This window comes from Neopelma chrysocephalum, unplaced genomic scaffold (genome assembly GCF_003984885.1).
Source record: "Neopelma chrysocephalum unplaced genomic scaffold, ASM398488v2 Primary Assembly neopelma1_94, whole genome shotgun sequence".
Classification (NCBI taxonomy): Eukaryota; Metazoa; Chordata; class Aves; order Passeriformes; family Pipridae; genus Neopelma; species Neopelma chrysocephalum.
The window spans coordinates 1,077,630-1,090,370 of NW_020897756.1; the positions used below are offsets into that span (position 1 = coordinate 1,077,630).

At 57.0% G+C, this 12,741-nt stretch overlaps 1 protein-coding gene across 1 annotated transcript in view; it reads right to left on the reverse strand.

The window, feature by feature from the left end:
* Positions 1-1,273, reverse strand: part of KCNS1 (potassium voltage-gated channel modifier subfamily S member 1) — a 13,750-nt gene extending 12,477 nt beyond the window's left edge. The window contains exon 1 of the mRNA XM_027693825.1: positions 389-1,273. The gene's annotated coding sequence lies outside the window, so the exon portion shown is untranslated. The remainder of the gene's footprint in view (positions 1-388) is intronic.
* Positions 1,274-12,741: the final 11,468 nt, after the last annotated feature.

Sequence of the window (12,741 nt, forward strand, 5' to 3'; positions counted from 1 at the left end):
CGGGGCCCGGGGGGGTCCCGCCCGCCGCCCCTCCCGGGTGCCGCCCCCCGCCCGCCCGCCGGCACCGCGGCGCGGGAGCAGCGGGGGCGATCCCGGTCCCAGACTCCCGGTTCCCAGCCCCCGGTCCCAGGTCGCCGCTGCACGACGCCCGGCTGCCTCTGCCGCGGTCCCCCCGGTTCGTCCGGGGCGGCCCCGACATCTGCGCAGGGCAGAGGGCTGGGGATGCCCGGAGGAGCCCACCCGGACCACAGGACCGGGTACCTGATTTTGGCGAAACCGGCCGGCATTTCGGCACAGCCCCGCGCGAGGCACCGCCGCGGCTCTCACGAGGAGCCGAGCCGGGAATCTGGACCAGGCGTGGGTACCCTTGCCTGTCCCGATGTCTTACCTGCTGGAAGTCCTTGGCAGCCGGGAGAGCTCACGGGATGGCTGTGGGAGCCGCGGTGGGGGTACCGGCCTCACGCGGCCCTGGGCTACCCCGGTCCTTCGCGAAGCTGCCCAAGTGGCGAGCGCTGCCCTTGGGGCCGAGCCCCCGGAGCTGGGGAGTCCCGGGCGGTGCCGTGCCGAGGGCGTTCAGGCCGAGCAGGGCCCCAGCAGCGGTGCCGCCCTGCGCCGGGCAGACGATGCCCCCCTGCCCTCGCAGTCTCCCTCCATGCGATCCAGCTCCATCTTGCTCCTTGGAATGGGCGGTGTGTAGGGCACCGGGGCAGCCCCCCGGGGAAGAGCCTCCCTGCCTTGTTGAGCTCCCCAGTGTCTCTTTAAAGGCTCACTGGGAGGCGAGTGAAAGCAGCGAGTCCCGGGCATGGCACACGCTGGGTTTCAGGTCAGCGAGCTGCCGCCGCCGCCCGGGGCCATCCCCAGACAGCCTGGGGAGCGCTGCAAACACACCAACTCCCCCAGAAGTCAGCTGCTGGAGCAGAGAAACGGGAAGGAGAGGATGGGAAAGAGACCTTCCCGGGGTGACGGCCGGGGCTGCGTGTCCCCGCAGCGATGGCTCATTGCTCCGGCAGCCAGCACAGAGCGGCTGTGTCAGACAGGCGGCTCGCACCGGGGCGAGACTTCACACCACCCTCTGCATCCGATCATCGGCTCGCTCATTCCAGTCCGGGGGGCTGGAGCCTGAGGGCTCTCAACCTTCTCCGGGCTTGCACGAGGCGGACTGAGAGCTCTTTTTAGTGGCGAGCATCCTCCCCCTGCCCGCACGCCCGCCTCCCGCGTGTGCTGCCAGCCCTGTCCCTGTGCCAGGCAGCGCTGGCCGCTGCAGGGCCATCAGCGTGTCTCCATGTGTGTGATGTGTCAGACTGTGTGTGCCTGTGCTTGTTTACATGGGAAGGAGGCAGCGGAGGGAGGGGGAAGGGATGACTTTGAGGGAGGCCTCAGAAAAGAAACAAAAAAAAAAAAAGAAAAAAAAGGGAAATTCCTCTGTTCTGTGATATGAAGCAAAAAGCATTTATATTTATGGCAATTAGGGATGGCTGAGCATCCCTGGAAGCTGCAAGATAAACATGTCCATCTTTGTCTGCTCCAGGCAGATGCAAGCCTGGCTGACAGTGGGTGCTGAGCCCCAGCGGGGTGCAGCCCACAGGGTGGGAGGAGGGCTGGCTCCCACGTGGGGTTTTCTCCGCCTGTCACTGACATACGGTGATCAGGGTGAATTTTCTTTTCCCTTCTGAAAATAGTTCTCATCCAGCCATTTTTCAGGGAAGGAGCTGTGCCTGGTGCTGCAAGGGCGCCCACTCCATCCGGCACTTTGTGTCTGCATCAGAGCCCCATTTATGCTCTGCCACAGACTAACCTGAGCCCTGTCCCCCAAAATCAGCTCTCCCAGCACCAGGAGGTTTGCTGAGCGTCCCTGAGCTGTGTGGAGGAACTGTAGTTTGAGTGGGAAGCAAGGTAGGGAGTTGCTGGGGCTATGCCCCTACTGCCCTCAGGCTGGAGGAATCACCCTGGGAAGAAGGAGGGGAGACACCTCCATGTCTCCTGCTGCAGGCCAAAGCTCTGGCTGGAAGCAGCTGCAGAAGAGGGAAGTTCACCTCCCAGGCTGCAGAGGCCCTGTGCAGGTTTGTGCTTGGCGTCACAGAATCCTTCAGAGGGGACTTGGCTGCAGCATCAATGGCACCTGAGGTGAATTTTCCCTTTTCTGCACAAACTTGGAGGCAAAAAGCCCGACTCTGCCATGAGCTGACCAGAGCTTGTTGGCCTGACTGTGCACTGACACTGGCAAGCTGTGGCAGGAAAGGAAGACTCACATTTTAAGGCTCTTTCCCAGCAACCTGAGGTGTAAGGGCCCTTCCTCGGCCCAGCTGGGTTTGCCACTGCCCTGGGAGGGTGCAGCTCCCCGTGGCACAGGCCAGCCCCGTGCCCCTGCCGCCACTCCTGAGCTAACTGGCAGTGATGTGGAGATGGGAACAAGCAGAAAATCAGGTCAGCTGGAAACGCCTCGCCATCTCTTCCTTTCATGTCTCCCCCCATCTTCCTCTCCTGAGGAAGGCAGGTCTCCGCCTGCCGCAGCCCAGGGCGGATCATGTCGATAACCACACGGCCAATCCTCCACGCGGGGATGGGGGCGAAACCTCTCGCCGTGGTCCCTCCTGCAGCCTGGAAGAGAATCTCAGAGGCAGGGTGAGGCTGAAGCCAGCAGCCATTTCAGTGCTGCAGTGAGTCATCCCGAAAGGCGCTCAGCTTGTGGCAGCTCCCTTCCTTTCTTCTTTCTGCCTTCTTTTTTTTAAATAGCTGATGTAGCAATAAATTAAAAAATAGCGGAAAATATATATGAATGTAGCATGTCTGCAGAGCCCCTTTAATTAAAGGGAAAAAAAAATCTTCAAGCAGTTTTCAGCCCCTTGGATATCTCCCGAGAAGGCCAGAGCTGCTGGGTACCTGCCACGTGGGAGGGTGGGATAGAGCAGCTCACCTGCAAGGGGGATCCATGGAGCCAGCGGCTGATGGGGGCTGATTAATGCCGGGGACATGAGCACAAAGCGTGGCACAAATAGTCCTTTCCAGAGGGAAAGAGCTAAATTAGGGCAGATGCAAAAGCCTGGTCTTGTGTTTCTCAGCGGCAAAGACTTTAATACTAAATACATGGGCTTTCCCTAACAGTCTTTTTTCCCCGGTGGTTTCTGTGCTCGCTGGTGTGTTTATCCCCCGAGCTCTGGGAGGGGGTTGCTCCAGCTGGAGGGGTTTGGGCTTCTCCTTCCCATGCCATTGGCTACTCCCACTCCTGTGCCATCAGCTGTCCCTGTTCCCATGCCTCTCTCTGGAGCCAGCCCATGGGGTGACGGGGAGAGAAAGCCGAGCTGTGATGGCAGCATCCTCCAAGCAGGAGGAGAAGATTGGGGACACAAACTCTGGGGGATCCCATCCCTACAACCCCCATCTTCCTCCCAGAGCCACAGGGTGTCTGTAGGTGCTGCTGACAGGGGGATATCAGCCTGCTTCATGCTGGAAATTATTTAACCAGCCTCATTCGTTCTCCAGAGCCCTTGGATACACCTGCACATCCAGCCCCCTGCAGTAAGGTGACTCATTGCCATCCATAGGATAGGCTTGTGGAGCATGGCCTGCAACAGCCCATGCCTCTGACAGCCTGCAGCTCTCCTGGACTGGAGTTTTACTGAGCCCACTGGGTGCCTGAGCCAGGAAAGATTAATGAACGTTCCTGAACCTGCTGGAGACCTTGGCTTGCGGTTGGACTCCAAAGCTGTAACTGGAAACATGAGGAAATCTGGAAAGTCGTACCGCAGTGGAGGTTATTTTTTATATGGATGGAGAGCCTCCGGAGAGGGAGCAGGGAGATGCTGCAGTGTAAGGTCAGCCACTTCAGAGCAGTGATTTACTACCTGGAGGGCTCCCACATGCCTCGAGCATATGCATTGCCTCCATCTTACAGCAGCTTGCAATCTCCATGTGCTGCACCCCTTCCCTCTGCTCTGTCTCTGTCCCAGGTTGTTTCACTGTCCTCCAACACCCAAGATACAACCCCAAAATTGAATTCAACAAAACCAAGGGCCATTCCCAGGCTCATCATTAACCTGCTGGAACGTCTCAGGCCAGGGCTTCCCATGGGCCAGGCAGCCCTTTCCAGACCATTCCCAGGCTGGCTAGGAGCTGTCACAGGCAGGGGTGCTGGCAGAAAGGCAGTGTGGTGTCAGAGGAAAGGTTAATAGCAGGACTTGCTCTGTTCCCTGACACCCAGCTTTGGTGCCAGTCAGCCCAGGCACATTTCATTTACCAGTACAGAGAAAGCCACGAGAAACAATCATCATACCCACACTTGCACAGGCAGCACGGGCTCACTTCTTGCTTTCTCTGCCAGGAGAGAGACACATGAAGATGGAGCACAACTTTAATTGTAATTAAATCTTACAATATTGCAGGTTGAATCATGTGGGTAACCAAGAGTGCAGCGAGCTTTGACTTTCCACAGGCTCGTGCAGGGCAGACTCTTGCCCTGCATTTTGCTTTTGATAGATGTGCACAGCCACGGCCACGGAGGGAGCGGGTGGTGGCCTCTGATTCCTGTGAGTGTGTCCAGGCAGGATGGAGCAGTAATTAACAGGGGAGGGCAAGGATAAAGGGAGATGCCATTTCCCTGAGACTGATCTGATCCTGTGGATAATTTCATCCTACAGCAAATCCAGGTGAGGGCCTGGCGCTGGTGGAAGCAGGGCAGCAAACCTGCCCTGAGGCTTTGCTTCTCCACCAGAGATATGGAGAAAGAGTGGCCGATGGGTTTCAGGCCCTTCAGTCCCTGCCCAGCTGGAAATTTCAAGGGAAAGCTGGTGAATTATCACCACTATTATTTTGCAGATGGAAGTGCCCTGGTGGTTTGAGGCTCTGGGTGAGCTCCCAGCTCCCATTCCAGCCCTGCCTCCAGCTGCCTCTGTGTTTGTGGGGATGTGGTGCAGGAGCAACTACAGCTGGAGATGCATGTGTGCAGGGAAGGGGCTCACCTGTCTCACCTCATGCAGCAAGGATGCTGAATTTTGGGTTCTCTGCAGAAGGTTCAGGCAGTGCTGGGAGTGGTGAGAGGGCTCTGGTGCCAGAGGGCCTCCATGTCTCAAGGCTCTGAAGGATGCCAAGGGACTCTCTGGCTTCCTCATCCCATTTCTGCCTCTCCCTCCTACAGATATCATCCCCGCAAATGAGGAGGAGGACATGGGGCTGATGGAGCTGCAGCATTGCTGACCCACCCTGCAAAATGCTGCATTGCTCAGGAGTGGGGGGATGTGCCACCCAGGGCTGCAGGGTGGCTCTGGGGGCCCAGGCTGGCACGAGACCCCCTCGCTCCCCCAGGAGCCCTTGGCAGCAGCTCAGCCCTGCCGTAGTTCAGGGCTGGTGACTCACTGCCAGCCCTGGGAAGGCTGCAGAGCCACGGCAGGGGGGAGCAGGGGTGCCTGACGGCTCCTCGGCCTCCTGATAGATATTCCTCTGCTGCTGCATGGAGAATCACTGGTGTCTCCATGTCAGAGCCCAGATTTGCAGTGCTGGCTGTGGATTTTTCCCTGCTGTACAGCTGGCCTGGCTGCTTGTCGCCGTATTTTTGTAGTTTTTAGGCTTTTTTCTAGGAATATTTGAGGAAGCAGCGGAGGAGAAGCCAAAGATGCGGGATGCAGGTGGATAAGAGCTCGCTGGCTGAGCCTGGGTGGCTGGGAGGGGCATGGGCACTTTTTCCTGCATAATGCACACAGGATCCCACATTTCATCACCTCCTTCCACCACCTGCCATGTTGAGGGCACTCCTTGTTCTTTCATGGATCCACAGAGTTCAGGGCTTGCCTTTTTAGGCATATTCAAATACCAAGAGGGGACACACCTACCGTCTTTCCAAAGTCTTGGAGCAGTGGAAGAAGCATTTGTGTCCCAGGAAGATACCTTTTGGTGGGCAGCCTGTGCTGGGATGCAGCATGGGATCCAGGCAGAAGCCCCATTTGCCTGGGCCCTGAAAGGAGCCTCCCAGTGACATGTTGGGAAAACATTTTTCTATTTTTAGAGACCATAGTGCACAGTGCCAGGGAGTCAGTACATGAGTCCCAAGCACTGGCCCAGCCCTGTGCTGGGCACCAGGGCTCACGTGGAAAGCAGTCGTGCATCTCAGGGTGCTCAGAGCAGCAGCCGCCTGCCCTGGGCTCATTAACGTGATCGAGTCACAGGAGCTCCTGAAGCAGAAAGGTATTTGGGCAAAGGCCTGCTGCCTCTTTTGGCCCCTGCTGGGTCAGGCTCTGATCATGCTGGGGCCAGGGTCTTCCTCTGATTGCCACCATATCTCTGATTTGTGCCTTGAAGGCCCAAACCTTTTGGTTGGCCCAGCCATGCAGGGACGCGACACGGCGGGTCTGCGGTGCTGCCTTTGCCCATCTCTCCCTGATTAATGTGAAACCCAGCCTCATGAATCATTCATGAGGCTTTATTTAGTATAATGATTTCTGACATCCAGTGCCTGGGAATAGCATTTTGGGACAGACCGTTTGCGACCGGCGAACTCCAGAAATAATGAGCTGACGTTTATCCCGTCTGAACGGGGAACGGGAGGGGAGGGAGAGAGGGGGGCGAGGCAGCCGTGCCTCCTTCCCAGGGAATCACAGGTTGCTCTCTAATTAGCCAAACGTGTAAAAGCTAAATATTGACATCGTGTTGCGGTTCCCTGTGTCTTGCCATCACATTGCATGTTATTAACCTACATAGCGCCGGGGAAAGGAGCATCTGTGTGTGCCTTGGCACAGGCAGGGCTGAAGAGGCAGGAATTCCCCCGTGCAGTGCTGCTGGTGGGACCTGAGGGAGCTGGGAATGGCTTCCCCTCTGCAGCTGGAGCTGGGGTGTGGCAGGAGCTCGTTGGGCTGCCCTACAGCATAAACAGCCCACCCTCCTCATCCATGCTTTGCTTTAGGGAGGTGTTGGGTTCAGCTGGGAGAGGCTCTCTGCAGGGTAGTGGCTTCATTTGGGAGGGAGTGGGCAGGTACCCTTGTGCCTGTGCTGGTGGATTTGGGGGGTGTGGTGAGTTTATGGCCCTGAGCTGGGATCTGTGCTGTAGGTTTGTGTGTGAGCAGGGGCTGGTGCAGGGCCGGTGCCTATGGGAGATGCTTTGCTCTCTACAAACTGCCTCCTGTGAGTCTCCAAGTGCTTTGCCAGCCTTTGCCAGAGCTGTTATTTGTGGAACATCCCAGCTGCTTGGCTGAATGCAGTCATCAACCTCTCTGAGGGACTGCAGAGGGAGTGCCCCCCTGAGAGATGGGGTTACAGAGAGGGCAGGGGTGATGGAGCAGGGCTGCCCTGCCTGTGCCACTGCCCTCTCCTGCTGAGCCCTCACATGTGCCTCCATGCAGCACAGCTTACTGCAGAGAGAAGAGGTTTCTATCTCCTTTTCTCTCTTTCTGCATGGGGACAAGGACTGCTGGCATGCAGGGATCTTCCTCAGCTACAGGGTGCTGTCAGTGCCTCATTTTTTCAGCCTTCCTTTTGGCTCCCTGGCTCAGGGAAGTCCTGCCAGCATCTGACAGGCTTCCTGGGTGTGCAATCGTGTGTGGCTGCAGCAGTGAGCAGCCTGCTGAGGATTCCTGGTGGGATGAAGGCGGGATGGAGCCAAATGGCTCAGCACAGCTCTGCTGCCTCTTGGCTGTTGCAGGTCATGCAGAGCTGTCCTGTGCCAGGCTGAAGGGCTTTGTCACAAGCTGCTTGTGAGGTTTGGCAGCACTTTAGGCAGGAGAGAAATCACAGTGGACTGCCCTGACATCCCTCAGCCGTGGTCCCATCCCCTGTCAGACCCCCCTGCTCTGGGTCTCCCCACCTCACAGAGGGCTGGGTGCCATGTGCCAGAGCCAGGCAGAGGGGACAGCCTCCAGCCTGGCTCAAAGGCTTCCTGGTGGCAGACACAGCCTCCCTCCACTGTGCAATCCCAGGATGTGGCTCCCCCTCTGCCCTCCCAGCTTGGCAGGAGCTAGTGTTGTGTGTTGCCCATCACTGAGGGGGGGGGAGGGCACTGGGAATGGTTAGTGGTGCATCCTGGCCAAGTAGGCCAAGGAAAAAGGCATCCCTCTGTCTTCAGAAAGAAAATGCTGGAGGGCATCAGCTGGCATGAGACAGCTCTGGCCCTGACCACCCTCTCCCTGCCACTGGAGGGTGTCTTGGTCCAGGTGAGGAGCTGAGTTTACATGAATCATCCCTCAGAAGAAAGCACAGGGTGAATTCATACATCTGTTGACCTTCAGCAGTGTGAGGACGGTTTATTTTTCTGCAGCGGTGTATATTTATTTATTTTATGGGAAGCAGAACGGTATTGACTCTCTTTCCCACCTGGAATACTGCTGCTCCTCAGCAGGAATGATGAGAGCTGTGCATAGCACCTGATCATGGGCAGAGCCACTGCTGAGTGGATTCGCTCAGCCCAGGGCATTTTCCCCTCTGGAACTGATGTGATTGCTGCATCCTGCTGGGACTTCAGCTTTCCACTCCTGGGCTAGGCTAGCTAAATAACCCTCTCTTTTCAAAGGTTGTCAAAGCTGTAGTAATTCTTATTAGGCTGGTCTAAATCATCTCTTGAAAAGGTCTCACATCACTCTTGTGCACCAAACTGTTCTGTATTCAGACCCCAGCCACCCAGTCTCCTGAGCCAGAGCATAACGTATGCAGGGAGAGGCTCCAAGAAAATATTAAAGATGTTCTGCTGTGCTCTGGGTAAGACCTGACTTCTCCCTCCTCTGCCCTGTCTGCGTTTCAGAGTGGAACAAAGGACACTGTGTGGAACAAAGCTGCCCCTGTGATGCTGATGGACCCCTGATGAGATGCTCTGGATTCCACCCCCTGGGATGGTGGGGAGCGCTGGATGTTTCCTTTGGGAATTGTCCAAGAGAGACTGGCCCCAAACCCCCTGTTTTGGGGGAAGATGGAATAAGCCAGACCTGCCACATGCCGAAGGAGCTGCCGGCTCCCTGCCCTGTGGTGCTGCTGCTGTGATGTGCCACCATGGATGTTTCTAACTCAAAGCTGAGGCCTTGAGCACAGCCTTTGAACACATTCCCAGCACCAGACCTGGTGGGCTTGTCCCAGGAGAGGGTCCCACGGCAGTGAGTCCTGAGCTGTGGTAAGCCCCCTGGCAGAGAAGGGGAACCTCTCCATCTCCAGCCTGGGGGGAGCAGGTAGTGTGGGAAGAACCAGCATGGAAACACCTCTCTGGCACAGGACTTGTTGCTTTTCCTGCTGTCTTGCCGACACTACGTAGGACACAGAGGGAAATTCCCTTCCTCCCCAGAGACCTGAATCCAGAGGGTTCAGCCAATGCACGCTGCCAGGAGCTTAGCACAGCCAGTGATTCTGACCTGTGTGTTTTGTGCAGTGCCCAGCTCCTCCCAGGCAGGTGCTGCTGCATGGGGGCATACAGGTGAGTCTAATCCAGTGTTGGGTACAGCTGGAAATGCTGTGCACAGGGGTAGGTGTGCCTGGGGAGAGCAGGGCAGAGGGTTTGTTGATGCAGGTAGAGGTGGAGGTGCAGTTGGTGCATTGCCTCAGGGATTTCTGACTTCTCCAAAACAGAAAGCAGCAGGACTGAGACAGACTAGATGTCCCCACAGCATCCTCTGGACCCAAAGCCACCAACTCCTGCCTTCCTGGGCCACCAGCTGGGTGATAGAGGTGACGTGGGCAAGGCTGACTCTATCTCAGAGCAGGAAGAAGGACCCCTCCAGGCCATCACATGGAGATCTAGAGGCCCAGGTAGCAGTTTTTGGGAGGATGAGCCCCTCCTGCCTTGCCCTTGTCTCTGCAGAGGAGCTGCTGCCCTGGGCACGGCATCCCTCGGGCCAGCTGGGAGGCACCCCATGCCTGGAGCTCTGTGCTTAATCAAACCAATTAGCAATTTAATCTTGTTAACAAACCAAGATAATTGCAGCATTATCAAATTAGCCAGCTGCATGGAAATGCCTGCTTAATAGCTGATAATAGCTGGTCCTGACGGGGGAGGAGGGCTGTGATCTGTGACTAATGACCGCGGGAGGTGTAATCAGGCTCCTCCGCCGCGGCTGCCAGCCCCATCCTGGGTGTGGGGATGGCTGGGGGAGCACTGGGGTTCTGCCCCTCTCACCCCACGGCTTGTGTGGCACAGCACTCCCCACGCAGAGGGCTGGGCTGGTGTCAGGAGTAGTTTTCCCCTGGAAGGACACTGCACTGGAAAAAAGCAATGTCTGATTTTACACTGAATTTGGCTGATGAGCTCCCAGCTCTTGTTCTGCCTGTCCCTGCTGGATCACTTGGCGTTTCCAGCCTTCCTAACACTGCAGGAGCTCTCCAGTTATCTCTGCCCTTCTGTGGCCAGGCTAAGCAGAGAGGTGGTTTTTCACCGTAGGACTTTTTCCTTCTCAGTCACTGAATAATTTCTGAATCTTTGTCTCCCTCCGGTTCCTCCATGGGGGAGACCATAGAAGGACTCACTCCAGCAGATGCTCTTCCCAGTTTTGGCCAGGGAGCTTCCAGTGTCTGCCTTGGGCCATGCTAGGGGTCAATCCCACAGCCAGAGGCTCCATCCTGCTGTTGTTTGGGTAGTTTGAATATATGGCCAGTTGCTGCTGCTCTCCAGATTGGCTCGCTCGTGCCTGGCAGGCAGTGGGGATCATTAGCTGAGCCCTCACACAGCACCAGCTCCTCTCTGGTCTCTGCAGTGTGTGCAGACAGACCAGGCTCATCTCCCAGTCTGGGCTGGGTCTGCTTCTCGAGAATGGGACATGCAAGCCTGGCATCAGCCATGGGCTGGGGAGGGCTGGCAGGCACTGTTTGGGCACCAGCACAGGCTGGGTGATGCTCTGCCCCTGCAGCACTGGCTCTGCTATTACACTGGGCAGAGCCCGGCGGGTCCCTCAGGCTGCACATCCTTGCTCTTGATGATATTTCTTGGCATTTCCTGAATTTTTGTCCCTGGCACTCAGCTGTACAAAAATTACAAGAACCCCTTGGAGCTGTGATTTTATTGTCCTGGCTTGAGGCTTTCCCAGGCAAGTTTCCTCAGCTGAGTTTTCCCTGCCAGCTCAGGTTCAATGAGGGGTTCAGCACCACTTGGGTCTGTGTGCCCCTGGATGAATTTTCTCCCTGAAGCCAGCCCCTAACCACACTGCAGGTGTGTAGCCAGAAGGTTTTCATTCTCTTCCACAGGCAGAAATTCTGGGGTGAAACCAGCAGTGGGGGCTGTGTGCCAGGACTGGCCCAGAGATGGGCAGGAGGAGGTGGGGAAAGGAATCACACACCACAAGCACCCCTGAGACAAGCCTCTTTTATTTGGTAAAACAGTGGAGAAGCAGAGGGAGAGGGCAAGCAGGTGGCACATGGCTGTCACGGAGTGATCTTGGGGCTGAGGTGGTCTGAGCATGGGCTGGGGCCAGAGGTGGCCTGGGGATGCTGAGATGGCCCTCGGTCTGTCCTGGGAGCCGAGCTCACACTGGTGAAAGGGAGAGAAAGAAGGTTGGGTCTGGTGTTCAGAGTAACCTCAGCCCACATGTTTGCCCACCAGCCACCCCCCATCCTGACAGTGGAGGGTTCTGGCAGAGGGACACAGCTCCCTGCCCACCATCATCGCACCCCCTCTGCTGCCCGGGAGGTGGGCACAGGCGGGGGGGCTCCCGAGCTCCTACCGCGGGTGGGGCCTGGCTTCGAGATGCATTTCCTCCCGCAGTAGGTGGGGCAGCACTTCGTGCGCGGGGGGCACTGCCGGTTCGTGATGCACCGGTTCGGGGGGTTGTGCAGCGCGCAGACGAAGCGGACGGGTGGGCAGGACCAGGCGCTGCCTGCAAGAGGAGGGATTTGTTTGCTCCAGGGCAGCTGAAGGGCCCCGGGGAGATGCTGCCCAACAAACACTCCTCTCCTCTCCCTTCCCCTCCCCTCCCAAAGGATCCTTGTAAACATGACTCCTTCCCAACCCCTGAGCTTTTCCTCCCTGTACCTTACCCTGGGATGTCCCATACCTGTTGGCACTTCTGCCCAGAGGATGAGCATCCCCACCAGGATGAGGGCGGCCACCGACCTCATGCTGCCGTGTCCCTGCGAGGTGTGAGTGTGAGACCTGGGGCACACAGACATTTAAACCCTTAGAGAGGATGGGGGTGGGGAACAGGATGTTTGTACCTTTTTTCCTCTGCCTATTGCATCGTGTTTTCTGGAAGCCTTTTGCACAAGACACAGAGGGTATTGTTCAACTGCTCAAAAAAAAGTTATTCCATTGCACAGCTGTCCCTGCAGCCACACCTGGGGCTGAGGGTCAAGCCGAGGGAAGATGGTCCAAGGCATTGTTCCCCAGGCAGGCTGGAGGCAGTAAAGCTGCTTTCTTCTGGGCAAATATCCTTCTGCAGGTATCCTTCTTCAGGAGAAACCATTGTGGTGACCGTGCCATGTTCCCCTCTGGGGCTCTATTAAGTGGGTTTCCCCTCTGTACTTTGCTTGCATGTGGACCTGCAAACCAAACCTTACAGCACAATCCAGATCAGCATGAGGCTGCCTGTGCCTTCCCAGGAATGATCCTTCAAGTTTTTCCCAGAGGTAACTTGCCCCAGCCCCAAACCCTCCTGACTCCTGCCCCACTGCGGGTATAAGCTAGTATGGGGAAAACAGCTTTGGCTTAGCCAAGAGTGAGTCTTTCTCAACCTCTTTGGGGGTTACCTGAACCCCAGTATCTTCTCTGGGTGGCTGCTGCCTTGTAGGAATCAGGCTGATGCTGGAAGAAAGTGGCTGGCCTCGCTGGGGTAGGATAATCCACTCCTCACAGCC